At 41.5% G+C, this 17,579-nt stretch overlaps 1 protein-coding gene across 1 annotated transcript in view; it reads left to right on the top strand.

The window, feature by feature from the left end:
- Positions 1-17,579, top strand: part of LOC117455223 (poliovirus receptor homolog) — a 197,900-nt gene that overhangs the window by 67,621 nt on the left and 112,700 nt on the right. The gene's annotated exons all lie outside the window — the stretch shown is intronic.

Raw genomic sequence — 17,579 nt, 5'->3', positions numbered from 1 at the left:
CTTGCATATCGTCAAGTCTTTTTATGCAGCATTTTCGAGTCTTTGCACACAAGGTAGATGAATGCCACTGTTTCAGACGTGAATAAAGTTACAAGGTAAACAAGGTGATATGAAAGCAGGAAACAACATTGCAAGGTCAGCCAAGTAAAGGAGGAGTTCCTCTGTGTGACTCTTAACTGATCATCAAAGAAGAGATTCGTCTCAGATATTCCTGCCACGTATGAAGCGGCAGTCTTTCAGGAGAACCTTGATGTCATCGAGATGGCGTTCAGCATCCAGCGTTGAGCCGTTTGTTCAAACCTTTGCAATTAAATAATTCAATCTCTTTTGTGCTTTTAAGGTGCAAGGTTTAGAACATTTTCGAGCTGCAGTGGCTTACAAAGCAGTTTAAATAAAGGGCGATGTTGATGGTAAAGATTTTCAGGTGGGAGGTTTTCGGGGATTGTTTTCATGGTGGGGATTTCTTTTAAATGTCTGTAGTACATTTCCTACTGTATATTCTCAGTGGTTTTCTGAAAATGTAAGAGTTGAAACTGAGAGATCCAGTATTATGGAAACAAGAACAATGGGAAAGAGGACAGGAAGAAATGTAGGTGAAAACCTAAACACATCAGTCGGAATAGAGACGAGCAAAGGGGAGAGAATACATCCATAGGGCTAAACCTAGGATAGTTTACTTTTTATAAAACACAAGCTTTTTCCGAGATAGAGGGAGACATGGAGGAAGCATGTGGGAATTTGTAAGGACTTGGAGAAACCATAGACTGTATAGGAGAAACTGAGGTGAAGTAAGAGAAGGAAGAAGAGAGGCAGAGTACACGCTGAAGTGTCAGTACTATGAACAATGACTGTCCTTTTCACCTTGTTGGCAAGCTCCATGTCACCCTGTACACACCCTCTAATACGACATGCTTTTCTTGTTATTAAATACCAAGAATCGAAGATGCTTGCGGGCTACTTGATTAAAACTGGAGTACGTTGATAAAAGGTCTACTATTTAATATAATAGTGCTTATAAGGAGAATCATGTTTCTTAAGATATAATCACTTTCCGGTGGCTGAAACTCCTAAGAATTCTACATTTCTAAAACAGAATACGTTTTATTATCAAGTCCGATTCGTTAAGAAAAACGAATCGACTTGAACACAATTGTGAAGCTCAACCAAGGCAGTTGACAATATCCTCTAATAATATTTAGCTAGGTACTAGACTTGATTTACTATTTTATAATCTACAATCCAGAGGACCTTTAACAGCATATGCTACATTGATTTATTTAGTTGACTTTTATTTCTCCGTAGAAGTCCTTTGCTTTAGCTAACTAGAGCTTGTTAAGAAGAATTACTCCAGGGACAATAGCTGCTGTTATGGCTACACCTAATGGCGAACCTAATACATGAAATTAAATAATGTCAGCTGTGGCTAATTCAGTCGTTCTGCTCGAAGTTTGAGCAAAGAAACACCACTAAGCCAACTGTAAACTGTTCTTTTATTCAGTTGAACAAGATCAACACAGCAATGAGTGTTCTTCACGTCAGTATCAGAAGTCTGAATTACCTTGATACACTTTAATGATGTAACGTATTTTTAGGTTCATTCTACATTACTAGCTTGTGAAAATAGTGTGTACAGTTAACGGTTTAATCAAAATGTTAGATATATTTGCTTCTCATCCAAATTCAAGTTGTACCTACTGGCTGCCAACTAATAATTAGCCAACATCTTTTTTTAATCTGGTGCCAAATAAATTGGCCACAGATATCAGCTAATTATTTCTAGCGTAGCCCATTCTAAATGTTGTTTTAGATGTACAAAGCCACATTTAAAATGTTCATACAGATTCAGCCTCAGTCAAACACCACTGAAGCTCAATATTATCAGCAAACTTTGTCTGAACTCTGTAAAGTACTTTCAACTGCAAATGCAGTATGTAAAAAGAAAATGGAAGCGAGCAATTCATTGAAATGCCATTTCCTCACAGTAACTTTGTGGAACTTTGCTGTCAGTGAGATGGAGAGAGAAAAATGTGGAAGAAAGTGTAGGTAAGTGGGCGCAGCAGAGTAGAAGAGAAAGAAGCTGAGAGACGAGGGAGATGGAAGAAAAATAAGAATAGGGAAAGAGACGCCGTCTGAAACAAAGCAGGTTCATGCGGTGTTGCCTTATTATAGGAGAAACAGAATGACTCGGGTGAGGAGGTTGGGGCGGTGATGGTGGTAACGAGAGAGGGGAGGGCATCGGCTGGGGGTTAGTGAATTAGGAACAGACAAAAAGTTATCCGAAGGGAGTCAACTACTTTCCTTAATGAGACAAAGTGTTGCAATTCCAGAGAGAAGTGAGATGTTGAGCCTGCGAGGTTGAAGTGGAAGAGAACGCAAACAGTCGACTCTTATAGCAAAACAAAGTCAAGACGGTGAGAACTAAACAAGGGAAATAAATAACAAAGATTCCAAAAACGAAGAGATGGTTGATGATGAGGTCGGAGATATCCTTGACATAATGTGTGTTTGCTAGTGTTGATTTCTGGGTTGGGACAGGAAGGAAGGAAATAGGCGACTTTCCTGCCTTAGAAAGAGAACGCGAGAGATACACCATGTGAAGGCTCAATCCACAATGCTATTAGATCTCTATGTCTGCATTGAAATCATTATTTTATATTCATCACAAATATTTAAGATCCTTGAAAATGTGCAGACAGAAGGTTCAGATGACTGCTAATAGCTTGAATTTCAATAATATCGTCTGTCAGCAGTCATTTGGTAATAGTAGTCATTATCCTGTCAGCTCACCTGCTTTTACCTCGCTTTACAAAGGCTCCTCTGTGCCTCACAGTAGGGACTGTACAGACAGAGTAAGAGTGACCACGTTGATGGTGATTGGTCCTTTTTGACAGCCAGTTCTCAGACTGTGCCTGGTCTTGTACAAGGATTGAATTTCGATTGATTCTTTTTTTTACAAAGATTTTTATTTTCCACTCCATCTCTTCTCCAGTTGTATACTTATTTCCAGTGTAATGGTTTCTTCTAGTATTTCGATTGCTTGGCAGCAACAAGCATGATGTGAAATCACAGGAACATTATTCCTCATAACGAATGATCCCTAACAGTGTACTTGAATATCTGAAACCTTGAATCTGAAGCCATAGAAAACTATAGGTTACTTACGTAACCCCAGGTCTCAGAGTAACATGAAGTGAGATGTCTCACTATGGGATGCGCCTCAACGCGTATGCAAACAGAAGCATCAATCTCATTACGTCAATCCTGATTGGCTGGTGATCGTGACGTCAACGTCAGGGAATCCACCCACCCTTTAAGTAGCTTGCGCTACGACGCAGCGTCTTTCAAAATAAGCACCTCTTCTCACTTCGCCTTAGCAAGAAGGGCCGTCTGGTGAGACATCTCACTTCATGTTACTCTGGGGTTACGTAAGTAACCTATCGTTCTCATTCATAACACTCCGTTCGATGTCTCACTATGGGATATTGAAACTCCCGTATTGCTAGACATGCTTATCTCGAAAATCACCAAAACAACCAGAACTAAACAGATATAACCCTGTCTCAACACGGGGTCCAGCACTGCGCGGGCCACACTTGGAGCAGAGACATCTAGCCTGTAAAAGCGGACAAAAGTGAGCGGTGAGGACCAGCTCGCTGCTGCACAGATGTCTTGGATGGAAACACCCTTGAACAAAGCCCAGGATGTAGCCAGTCCACGAGTAGAATGAGCACGCAGGCCCGTTGGTGCCTGCAAACCCTGACTCGTATAAGCCAGAACAATCGCTTCCACAATTCAGTGGGAGAGCCGTTGCCTGGTAACGGGCTTGCCCTTCTGAGGGTTAGCCCAGGATATAAAGAGTTGGTCATTACAACGAAACTCTTTTGACCTGTCCATATAGATGCGTAAAGCACAAACTGGACACAGCAAATTCGGCCGCTGTTCCTCAGAGGAACACAGCGTCGGAGGAAATGCCACAATGTCAATGGGGGTACATGAGCCAACCACCTTAGGTATAAAGGCAGGGTCGATCGTCATTATTATTATGCCGTTTAAACCAATTATTTAAATGTGTTTGTTAAATTCGGAATCATGTAAGTTGCGCTGATACACACTGCTTCCCGCAGCGAGGCTCCCCCACCTCCTCCGTTGATGATGCACAATCGTCGGCACCCTGATACAATTTTTTTTTACAATGGGATTTCATATCAAAAAGGTTGCCGAACCCTGGTTTAAACCAACAGGGATATGAGATCCTCTAAAAACGAATGGAAATAGATTTTGAACACTCACGATTTGTGATTTAACAGGCCTTAGTTTGGTCCCAATTATTATGATTGGTGGAATAAATTCACAACCATCAGGAGATTTGACAGGAGAACTGTATGGTATCGGACATATCGAACAGACTACCTGATGGTGGTGCAAGATAAGAAGTGAAAGGATTATCAATGTGGTTACAATCCACCATTAAATTGCCATAACAATGGGCACAATGTTATCCAATAGTGGTCCAACCCAATGGAGGGGCTATTAGAAAAGTCAGGATACCCAAAGTTCAAATTCATGATTTTGGAACCATGAATGTTTGTACCAAATTTGGTCCAAAATAAAGAGGTAGAGGTTAAGTTGTTCCACTCAAGGCCACAGATGTCAACATGTTGGAGGAGCCAGAGGACAAAGGATTCCAAAAGTCAGTGGAATTCTTCCCCTGGGGGCCAATCATCTCTGTACCACATTCAATGACAATGCCTCCAATATTTGTCGAGATGTTTCCGTCTGAACCAAAATAGTGGACTGACAGATCGACATAACTGAGAGCCATGTTTTTTTGAGAAAATCGAATTATATTCTGACTTTTGAAAGCGTCTTTCATCAGCACCTCCTTGGCTAGTAAGCACCCAGGCCACCCACCCACTCTACACCTCCAGTTTGAAACTTTCTCTGTTGAAGCCCCCTAGCTAAGATAAGCCTTATCATCAATGTTGTGTTTTCTAACTTTAAAAAGCTCCCTTCAGTCACAGAGGACATTATACAACCTGTTTACTGGCTCAACAGTACTCAACACGAGTTAGTGCTTCTTCAAACACACTGGTGGATTTTTACCCTAGAAACATTTGCAGCAGTTACAGAGTGTATCATATATAATTTCCTGTAAAAGCATCCAATCTGTTTTCTCAGTGTATTGCTCCACAAAAACGGGTGACAGGCTAATATTGTGTAATTATGCTTTGTGTTTAAAGTTTAAACAAATCCATGTTTTGTCAACTCATGCATGTGTATGAATACATTCCCTGGGTATTCAAGTTGATAGCCTAGAGCTCCAATCTATGCTTTTCTATCAGGATACAATTAGGCATTTGCAGCTTTTTGTTATTGGCCTTTAAATAATGTAAGTCGGCACTTCAACAGAGATGATTAATTAAAAAGACTTGTTGTGTACAACAAGATGTCGACAGGAGAAATGAAGCCTAAAGTGCATACAGGTCAGATCATGTAATAGCTGATGTGTCTTTATGCACCGCTGACCGATGTTTATAAACACCTTCTTCAGTTCCTTCACTGAGGCTGTCTGCTCGTATACATGTCGATCTAAAGACAACGAGCTTCCTCTGAGCGTGTCTCTTCAACTGTGGACAGCTCTACACTCTGAGAATATTAATAGGATTTCAGGAGAGATACAGATATAATGCGCTCTGCCAGTAGTGTATCAAATTGTCAATCAATAAGTTAAAGTTGCACATCACTCTGAGGCTCGCCATATCAAAAGTAAAGGAAATGGGATCCATTACATTTGGAGGCTTTCAAATATTACATGCATTCTGTGAAAATTCACATACTGTGCCTGCAGCGTGGGTGTTTTTGTTAAGCATTGGTAGGAGGTTGCTCAACGGAGAACATGCATCCTTCTGATCAAGGCCTTGATATGAAACATATTGAAAATGCCCTTGGTTTGTAATATACATCTCAGTTCATTCACGAGTGCTCGGCGAAATAAAGAGATTAACATATTGACATTTTTGTATTCACATTGCCATTGTGACAATATTGTAGGGTTGACCACATAATAAGAAATATATTTAAAAAAAATAATCCTCAGTAATGTGGATGTAATGAATAAGCAGCTAAAGGAAAACAATAGAACAGTCTGTTAAATTGTAGAACATATTTTATTATACTAGGACGTTATCTGGTATCATATCACCATATAGGTAATGTTGATTTATTTCCTAGGCCTAATGCAGATATTTTCCCAACTGCTAAACTCCACACTGTTCTGTTCAGGGATTTTCTCTCATAAAACTCTTACTTTTAGTTTCTCACTTCCCTGATGCTCAGCGGCAGAGTGATGAGCCAGCTCGGTATGTTCGGCATCGTCCTCCTTTAATAATGCAACACACCGCTCTCCCCCTAATGACATTTACTTTTATAATATCAAGCACACAGGTAATTACATTTCCAGCACTGACAAATAATCTCATATGAATAATACAAAGAGTAAACCGTTCTGTTCTGGTTTAATATAACTTGATAAAATGATAAAAACATTTTTCAGAATCAGATGAAAAATTCAATTTCTTGTTATTTATCACATAGAGAATCAACCTGTTGAATGTTTTTTACATAACAATAGGGCTTTCAGAACAGAGCAAGCCAACAGTTCTGTTTCCTGCCGTGAAAAGAAATCATATTTGATTGAAAAATTAGCACATTTTTAAGGATTTATTTTGTTGGTGTGCTTTCTATAAAGATAACCGTCAAAATGTAGATCCTGATTTGCTTTGACCTCTTTGGCCCGTCACATGTGGCCTGAGGACTGGGCACTGCAGAATATGTTTTACAGCTTAAATATTACCCATAACTCAACACTTCATAGGCTGTGATCACAGGGGATGGAATTCTCTCCTACTCAAATCCAAATCGAAACTGTGTGTGCAACAGAGAAGAGCTCAAAGAGTGCATTACATCAGATAATGTTGGGGGATCTCGTGGGAAACTCTGCCTGCAGCTATTTTTACATTGATGTCATACACGGTACAATGTCATGCATGCTAATCATGGGGAGCCCACACTCGGTCCAACACACAACAAGCTCCATTTGGAAGAGATGTGTGCTTCTTACAACAGAAACTTAAACTGTTCTGATTGGGTTCTTGAACTCATTTCGTAACCCTTTTGGTCATTTTTAACTTAGAACTCAAAAACACATATTCAAAATAATAACTCAACAATACTGTCATCACTTTTGAAAAAGCAAACTTAGTACATCCACCAAATGTTATTTCATTACATAATCTTAAGAAAAATGGTGTTAATACTTAAATTCTATATTTGTTAATACATTTAAAACAATCTATGACAATACGATTATCAAGTGCATTACACATCTTCAAGCATCTTCTTTAAAATTAACTAATTGTGCAGCTTTATAATCCACAACATATCTCAATCCAAAACATTGTCAATCTTTTTTTATAATGATAATCAGCTCTGTTTACATTTCTTAGAGCTGTCTTGTGTAGCATACACATTTGATGTGGGTGTTTTGTTGAATGTAGATTTTTTTGACATTGCTTAGAAATAAGAATTGGATCCAAAAGCACTTTGAAAGTGCTCATCCGACAAAGTTCTGAAAAAGTATTTTTCCAAAAGGTTGAAGATCAGTCATACTTTATGATCGGCATGATTGGATTAAATGAAACTGCCCTTTAAACCATTTGCAGAACAGCGGTTGGATCCTCAGCTCTTGTTCCTAATGAATGTTGCTCTCCATACTTGGTTAAAAAAGGCACTTTGCAGTGACTCTGTCAGTGTGGACGGCTGTATTGATTACACCTAAAGAATATCTGCTCCATCAGACGTGTGTGAGATAGCAGGCCTGAAGGACGGGGCTGAAACATGTCGGGGGTAGATAGGCAGAAAGATGGAGGGATTCTGGAGCAACAGTCTGTCAGTCGGCACCGCCAGTCGTTGGGAGGTATTTCCTGCATTTGAATGTATGTTTCCAAGCTAAAGCAGACTCCAAGTTATCGTCTCTGTGTTCCTGGTGTTCCAGTTGATTCCAGGCTTTTGATCTAACTGTTAGCTTTGCAACTGAAATCAAACCTCCCTACTTCCTTATCAGTCAGCGCACAGCATGCAAGGCCTTGGCCCGGACCCTCATCAGCTTCACATGAATCAAGCTGTATCCGGGCAGATTTGTGAAAAGCAATTGTGCTTGTGGGTTGAACATCAGCAGCACTGTAGGATGAATACAAAAAGGTCTCCTTGGTTACCCTTAAGAGTTTTGCGTGCCAACTAATGAACATCTATTTCTCTAACACTTATCTACTGTACATGAAGACGTGAACTTCCACGTGAAATCCTGTTCAACGCTATTGTATGGATGACATTTGTTCGAGTGGGTATTGCGATTATATGTGAACGTTTTTCTCTATTGTTCCTGTCTTCATTACAGCTGTGTGTGTGTGTGTGTGTGTGTGTGTGTGTGTGTGTGTGTGTGGAAATCCTGTTGTAGTCAGGATGGATGACCCCGGTTGTTTCAACAGGATAGGAGGTGATGTGGGGCATTAAACAAACACACACCCTGATAGGATCACACGCCACAGCCGGCCGGTCAGTCTTGGCTGGTGGGATTGGAATTAAGGGGAGGGGGGGGGGTCTTACAGTACTATGTCAGAGTACATACAAACTAAGCAGTAAGCCAATTTATGCGAGACAAACCAGGCTTGCACGCACGCACGCACGCACGCACGCACGCACGCACGCACGCACACACACACACACACACACACACACGCACTCCCTCACCCTTTTTGTGTTCTCTCTTTTTCTCTTTCTGTTCAACCTTCTTTTATTCTATCCTTTCTTATGGCGTTGGTGAACAGAATACACACCCATTTACACACTTCACAAATAAACAGGTATAACCACAGCTACTTCTACGGTACGAACACTTGTGAGAATGCCACAGATGGCAATTACCCTAAAAAACACACTTTCCACAACATACTGTAAAGCCCTCCATGAGCCTATGAAGTCACAGTGTAAAATAAGGTACAACTCTTTTGCTTCTTAGAATAAGTTAAACAAATGACATCGTTCAGATTTGATTGGATCACCAGTAATTAACTACCTAAAATGTAGATTTAACTGTGTTACACATTTGGATTAAAAACAAACAGTTAATTATTACTTGTAAACATCAAATGACATTTGTGTCTTTAGTTGAAAGCCCAGTGGCGATCTGCTCATCTCTCATCGAAAATAATATGCTCCACAGGGGCGGACTGGCCATCTGTGTGTTCTGGGGCATCACAGAACGGACGGTCGTCATTATTATTATGCCGTTTAAACCAATTATTACAATGTGTTTAAAGCGCATCATGTAAGTAGCGCTGACAGGTGAAAGAGGTCCACACACTGCTTCCCCGCAGCGAGGCTCCCCCCGCCCTCCTGTTGACTGTTCACGAGCGTCGAGCTCCTCACCCCCCCCGTTGACAGTTCAAGAGCCCCCCCGTTGACAGTTCACAATCGTCGGCACACTGATCAAATTTTATTTTTTAAATGGCACTTTATATCGAGACCATCAAGCAGAAACATGTATTCCATCCTCGTTGCTGTCGCTTTCTGCACCGTTTTACCATTAGAACCACGGACCACAGATCCTGACGGTTCCTGAATAAAGAAGGTACATGTTCAAATCTTAATGCTGTCTGACTTTGACTCAAACCACAGCCTGCCAGCACACACTGCACCCCATCCAAGAGTAATATGTGATGTGGTTCCATCACGTTTGTATCCTTATCCATCTGGGTAGACGATTTTACCCTGACAGGCGTTTGATGTCTTGCATTTATAAAACTGTGATCAACTACTGTGGTTTCCTTACACTCTTTCTCCCCCAACCTGCCTTTTGTACTTATTAACTCTCTCCTCTTCTCTGAATCCTATTCCCACATTTAGAGCGAGCCAGAACCAAGTGCTACAGATTGCTTAATAACAGTCTTTTCAAAAAATGAATCATCTCCTTCCATCCCGCGTTACCTTCTGGTCTGCCGAAGCTGCTGTTAGTGGGCAAATTGGTATCTTTCTCCGTTCTCTGATGGATTATTCTCTCCGTGTGGTTGTTGATTGCTTGTGCGGACAGCTAGCAACGAGAAGAAGAGAGTGCTTGCGCTTTGCTTCCAGGGGGCTGACACTACCAAACTGCACAAGTTCAAGACAAGCGCCATTAGACTTTACTATCTGATCTTCGTGTGCGAACAAAAAAGGCTCCAGACATACTTTATGTGGTTTTTCTTAATGTGTTTAGGGTGAACTTCTTCATCCTCTAAGACTGGGGCATATGTCAGAAGTACAGCTGAGTATGTCCGGTATGTCCTTAAACATTTTAAAACGGCCAAAGCTTTTTTTAAATCCTCCTCAGTGATTGTGTGTGAGTGGATCGGCTTGATATTTGTTCTCTGTGACCTTCTAGTTCAATTTGTAAGTGTTCCAATGTGTGCACAACCCTGTGCATCTTTAGTGTGTGTGTGTGTGTGTGTGTGTGTGTGTTTGGTGGTCAGCTGCTTAGCATGTGTTGAGATAATACTGTTTGACACTTTAAGCTGATTTCAAGCGCTGCCCCCGCAAGCCATCATATAATGTTATATAAAAAGTTATCACAATGTGGTTGACTCGCCATTTCTTAACTGCACATAACCCTTGAGCACGGCAAGGTACTCCTACACACACAGAAAAACACACATCTTCAGCTAAACCAACACTAAAAGAATATACCGTAAAATAAATCTTATTACCCTTCGCATATAGTATCCAAGCTTTATTATAGTCATAAATAGGTCAGCTCACGAGCTCCCGTCACCCACTATCCTGAAAACACTCAATTGGCTCCATTTTTCATTAGGTTTGAGGGTAGGCACTTGAAAAGAGGCTGATATTACATTTGTGGAAACACTTCTTTTTCAATTATCTTTTTAAAGCTATGTTGAATGAAGAGGAATCATATGAACATGGACACACAGCTTAATATTCCTGTCTCCCTATTGTTTGCGAGTATTGGTGAGGGTCAAAAAGGCGAGGGACTGCAACAGCAGGAGAGGATGAGGTTGACGAAGGGAAGAGAGATAGTGGAAGGACAGGAGGGAGGGCGGGGGTGACAGGAGAGCAGAATGTGTAATGCGGATGGGGGGATGATGTCAGGGGAGAGTAAAGATGGGAGGTGGCATATGAGAAGAGAGGACTGTTGGAATGACATGAAAGCATGAGAGATGACAACGATGAAAACGTGTGCTGGAGATGACATATCGGAGAGCTTCAGACGGCGCAAGAGGGTGTAAAAGTCAGAGAACATGAACATGATAAATGGATCATGGGGAACAAGAAAAAAAATGAAACCAAGGTTTGATAGTTTTCATTTAACATAGCTAGAATAAACCTGATTAGCTAGTTTTCCAGAGCTAATTAAATCTAACGAGTCTATCCATTGTTTAATAAAATCAATTAAAAATGTCAAGTGATTATCCTCTACTTTTTATTATCGTAAACTTCATAAATGCGAGAATGGAAACATTGACATACATAGCAACAGTAACTAAGGTAGACTGGGTTCAGAAAACAGTCACTTGTGTGAGGCTAAGAGGTTGGAGAGGATGAGAAGATGGATGTGGAGATTAGACAGTATCAGGGGAGTTATTAGGAGTAGGAACAGACGGGAGACGTATATGACATATTTTCAATATATTCACAGAAATGTGTGTGAGTTTGTATGTCGATTATATTCGTCCAATCCCCTCACCCAATTGGTTGATAAGAAAACTTAACACGAAGAGAGGTAATGAACAAAAGAACTATGGAGAAAGAGGAGGCATTCTGTATAATGTAAAATAACCAGAAGTAGTAAGCAAAAGTGACAATCTTACAAAAAAAAGATCCCACCAGCCGCAATACAATATCGGGCTAGGGGGGCCAATTCCCCTTACCCCCTACTATTGGCACAATGTTTGTTGGGTTACATTCATCTGCAAATAGCCTCGTTCACACTGCGGTACTTTTCCCACGAAGGTTCATGCGAACTTAGTTCATGCGAACTCTTTAGTTCGCATGAACTAAGTACAGATCGCGTTCACACCAGAAAGAGTCCCTGGGGGAGGATTAGGCAAATGAAGCCGCTGACGTCACTTCTTCTTCTTCTGCTTTGGGTTTACTGGCAGGCCGCAAACCACTTCACGGCGTATACTGCCACCCAAAGTCCCCGGCCGGAAGTCCCCGGAGTTGGGGACTGGCTTCAGTAGAAGCTGCTGGGAGTCCCAGCAGCTTCTACTGAAGCCTTCCGAGTAAATCGCCAGAACGCCGACACCTCCTCATCTCCACCGCTCCCATGTTTTATTTTGTGTTGCCATAAGTTAGTCTCTCTGCGTTTCTGCGCTGGGCTAATGCTAATGCTAATAATGCTAATGCGAGGATAATAAAATGGCGGCTTCACAAAACTTTTTGGGAGTTTTACGGGGCGTGGTTTGCAATTCGCCCAGCCAATCAGGAATATAGCTCTTTTCCCACAAAAGAGCCGCTCGAAAGTCCCTGCTCTCTAGCAGGGACTTTCGAGGGGGTAAAAAGGTTCGCATGAACTACTTTTAGTACCGGCTCTTTTTGGTGTGAACGCGATCATGAACTAAGTTCGCATGAACCTTTGTGGGAAAAGTACCGCAGTGTGAACGCGGCCAAAGTGTCCTTCAATTTGATCTCTACCACACACCTGTTTTGTGACTACTTTTGTATGTATTGATGCTATTGCAGTGACTAAAATCTGCCCACAGACACGCACTCACTAAAAACTAACTCACAAGGTGAAAGCAACACCAGCCTCGCCGCCACAGCTGGGAATGAAACATTAGAATGGAGTTCAAGGCAAAATGAGATTTTTTTTTTTGTAAATACACCATTTAAACTGTGCAACCAGCAGGTGTATTTCCCTTCCTTGAGATATGACGGAGTGTGTTTTGTATTGGAGTGCACCTTGCAGCTGGGGTCTATTGGTTCTAGTGCTTAAGTCTGGCAGCAGGTCCTCGTGCACTCTGTTTAACTACAGTTGGTTTACTCAGACTCACTTATCTCTCAGCTGCTTTTTTCCCAATGCAAACATGCCTCATCGTTCTCTTGGCTTTCTGCAGCTTAACTCCAACCAAGTGTGTAAATGAGTGTTTTACATAATTATACTTTTCATTTAGGGCTGGAGGAGGGGTAGAACAATAAAACAGGAGATATGTTCCTGCAATTGAAATTGACGTGCTGGGCTCCTTCTACAGTATCATCAGGTTGGCCTGGAGGGTGAGAGCGTACATATGTGGCCCTGTGACTCATAGCTCATGCAGGCTCACATGCAAGAACACACACACACACACACACACACACACACACACACACACACACACACACACACACACACACACACACACACACACACACACACACACACACACACACACACACACACACACACACACACACACACACACACACACACACACACACACACACACACACACACACACACACACACACACACACACACACACACACACACACACACACACACACACACACACACACGAATGATGAGTGCACACACTAACACCCTTCCCATCTCCCGAGACCCTCTCTGTGCTCTATGCAAGAGTGTGTGTGGACTAGGGAGGGACGTTGCCAGATGTGGCTGCAAATGAACAGCTGTTACTTAGTCCTACAGCTGCCTATCTTTGCACCTTTGCTGTTGCCTTGGTGACTGGAACTCCGCGCAACATACACTTTACATTCGGGAAATCCTGCCACGTGGAATTCGGGGTTCGAATCCCACCTTCTAATTTCAGTCCTCGTTCCTCAGGGAGCTAGTTTCATTTGCGAATAATCAATGCTGGTCATGTTGAATGTGTTTTCTGTGTGTGTGTGGGAGTGTGTAAACTTGCTGGCGATGTAATTAAGTGCATGTTCTGACAGTGAAAGTGTGAAAGTGGAATCATTAAACTGTAGATGGATAGAGGGAGAGGTAGCAGCATGGCGATGGAGAAATGAAATAATGGACACTGTCAGGGGAGCAGACTTACTTACTGACTGAATGATTGGCTGATGAACTGCCACAAACACACCAACAGCCACACAGGAAGAAACAGACTGAGAAATAGGTCTTGTATATCAAAACATTCTCACACGCAACTTGTTAAAACAAAATCCTAGCTTGTTACATGTGTTATTTAAAAATATTATTACATCTTTAGAGAAAGTTTAGGTGCTGGCCTAATCTCTTGATTAAGGCTTGGAAAATATGTGGTTGACCTTAACCTCATCGAAGAAGTGAACCGATTTGTGATAGACAATGAGAAACGATTCATGTGACTCACGACTAAACAAGTCAGGTGTAGGGCTGAACGATTAATTGATTTTAAATCGAAATCGCGATTCGAGATGATGCGATTATGAAATCGCAAAGCCTGCGATATTTCTTTACATTTTTTTTAACATTTTTTTTTTTTCTTCTTGTGTGTCAGTCATCCACACCAATCAGAAGTGCTGTGCTCCACATCTACCAGCCATTGTTAATCAATCAGAAGTGGCCCATGATAGAAGGTGATAGACAGATTGATCCAATCACCTGCCAAGTGCTTTTGAAAGTGCCTGCCCTTTCCAAATGGCTTCCAATGGAGCTTTCCTAGATAGTTTGGTGAAACAAACCATCTGAGTCAGGTTAGTAAATGCTCCATCACATGTTCTACATCTAAAAGGGTGAATCTTTAACTGAAGCTTGACTTTAAAGCAACCCAACGGAAGTTTCATGTAAGTTTAGTTCTTTCACTCGTAGCTCGGGCTGCGGGGGTGCTAGAGACAGGAGTATGTTGATACGACCTTCCTAGCCGGAGTTATGGCCGCATTTTACAATAAACTTCCATTGGGTCGCTTACAAATAAATATCGCAAATCGCAATCGCAATATTTGTCAGAAAAATCGCAATTTGATTTTTTTTCCCAAAATCGTGCAGCCCTAGTCAGGTGCATTGCAAGTTACAAGGGACTGACCATTTAGCCACGTGACTTACAGGTAAAGGGACGGACGGGTCAATTGATAAAGGAGAGTGACGAACCCAGTCTCCTGGGTGAGATTCCTGCACCTCTAAGACTTTCTAATAATTGCAAGGTTTGTGTTGAGTTGGTTGAACGCCCGTTGCGTCACATACAGATGATAAAGCATGCCTCTGAGTCGGTATCAGATACCGAGGGGCACGGACCAAGCTTCAGTATTTTACCCATTGAAGTGAAAACAGACTGTGTATAGAAACAGTCAGAGGTAGGTATGGGTACCGATCCCCGGTATTAAACGGGCCCGGGGGCTGAATTATTAAAGACCGTGGTACCGTTAAGCTCCCATGTTATCGGTCTTTTTATTGGTACTGAAGACATGTAAAAAATATGTCATATGTATTATTGCTAAACAAACATTATATTGCAGTTTTAGCATCGCCAACTCAGTTTCTAATACGCAAAAAGACTGCAAAATGCAGTCTTTTTAGTAATTTCGATCTTTCCAATCCAAACGAGAGATCTCTCCGCTGCCTGCTTGCGAGGGGGCGGGGCAGTTTACACACACCCAGCTGCTACATGCAGCAACACACACACATGGAGGAGATGCCGGAGAGAACACGCTCCGAGGTGTGGTTAAACTTTACCCGTCTCGATGTGGACAATGCTCGTTACCAAAAGTGCAATAAGTGCATGTAAGGGCGGTAACACGAGCAATTTGTCGAAAAATTTAGCAAAAGTGCACCACATTCAGACGGAAAAATGCACCGGGTCCGACTGTCTTTAGCAGCTCTGTAGCCCCATCCACGAGTAACTGTTCCACGTCAGGTGTTATGTATGCTAGCAGCAACACACGGAGTTAACTCAATTATACAAACATGGGTTAATGATTAGAGGTAACAGATGTATTTATTTTGTTAAAGTTTCAGCTATTCTGTTTACAGTTCTGTCATCAGATTATTTAATACGATTTGTTAAAACATTGTTGTTTCTTTTGATGTGAAATATTATGTATTTAATTTAAATAAAAAGCAATATTAGTTTTGTTCACCTTGTTTTTTTCTCCAAAAGAACCAATGAAAGTACCGTTAAAAGACCGGATCGATAAGTGGTATCGATAAAAGTAGTAGTACCGTTAAAACCTTAACGATACCCATCCCTAGTCAGAGGTAGAAGAGGGAAAACAGAAAGGCAGAGCGAGGAGAAAGAGGCCAGAATGGACCAGGTGTGTCTGATTGTAAAACGCCCATTCATTCATTCAGTCTGACTGACTTTATGAAGAAGATAGCAGGAAATGACGACAGAACAGCTACAAAAGACATCTCACACGTGTCAGATTTTGGTTATGTTGGGGAGGTCGAGATAAATCATATTGTTTGGTGGATGCAGTTTGAACCAGAGTAGCAGCATGGAGGTCGGATCGTCACCAAAATAAATAAATAAGTGGTCCGAAAAAGGTTAATGACAAAAACAATACACATAGCCTTCCTCAGGCAGTGTGTTTGTACCGGGGACAGGAGACCCCCCCTTGATGAGAAACTGTAAGAAGTGAACGGGGAATCCCTCCGGAGTGGAGTCATGACGACTGTATCTGAATTATGTTTTTTTATTTGGTGGTTTGTGTTCCAGCTGTCGATCAGCTGTGCGCAGCGTCTCCACTGCAGCCTGTGCGTCTCAACCCCCTCCCCCCCTCAGCAACTCTATATCCACCAGTTAAAGGAAATACAACTAATGTGTTGTGTTATATTAGCTGTACAATTTACCACATATGGTGTTCTTAGTTTCCATACCTCCTGTGTTTTACGAGTGTCTTATCAAGTCTTGGCAAACAGCATAAAACACGATTAAACATGATGGTATAGAAAACCATGCTCGTATCTACAACCTGAAATGCAAAACGGCGTCAGTTTAGACGTAATTCTGTCCTTCTGGTTACCGCATAATTTATGAGAAAACATTTCATAACATTAACACAACATATTCGAGGTGGTTTTAAATAACATATCCGTATTTATTTATTTATCCAAGTTATGTTTTTGTGTGCACTGAGGAGTTGCAAACAGGCGTTTGTTTAATCATTTTAAGATTGGCTTTAATCAATGTTTGAAAATGAATTCTTCATATATGATAAATGAGAGGTAACATTTTATTTATGGTATTATTTCCACATATTTCTCTCCATTCTTCCTTCTGCCAACGGTGTCGCAGTTTCTCGTCTCTCCCGTTTTTGTGCTTAGTGCGTACGCATGGGTTAGAGTTTGCGTGGAGGACCGCACATTTTCCCGTCAAGTTAGTATTTTATAAATCGGAAACATAGCGTAGAAACTGGCGTACGCCATTTTTTGAGCGTATATCCCTTTATAAATGAGGCCCCTGAAGTTAGAGAAGTGTTGATTAAATTGGTGAGAAACGGTAGAATATCAGGAGCGATAGTCTGAAGGAGGTTTGAGGGGATAGGGTCCAGAGGACAGGTGGTAGGGCGGGCAGAGGTAATGAGGGTAAGAACCTCACTTG

This window comes from Pseudochaenichthys georgianus, chromosome 11 (genome assembly GCF_902827115.2).
Source record: "Pseudochaenichthys georgianus chromosome 11, fPseGeo1.2, whole genome shotgun sequence".
Classification (NCBI taxonomy): Eukaryota; Metazoa; Chordata; class Actinopteri; order Perciformes; family Channichthyidae; genus Pseudochaenichthys; species Pseudochaenichthys georgianus.
Note: the sequence above shows the minus strand (reverse complement) of the source record. Positions and strands in the feature narration are given on the sequence as shown.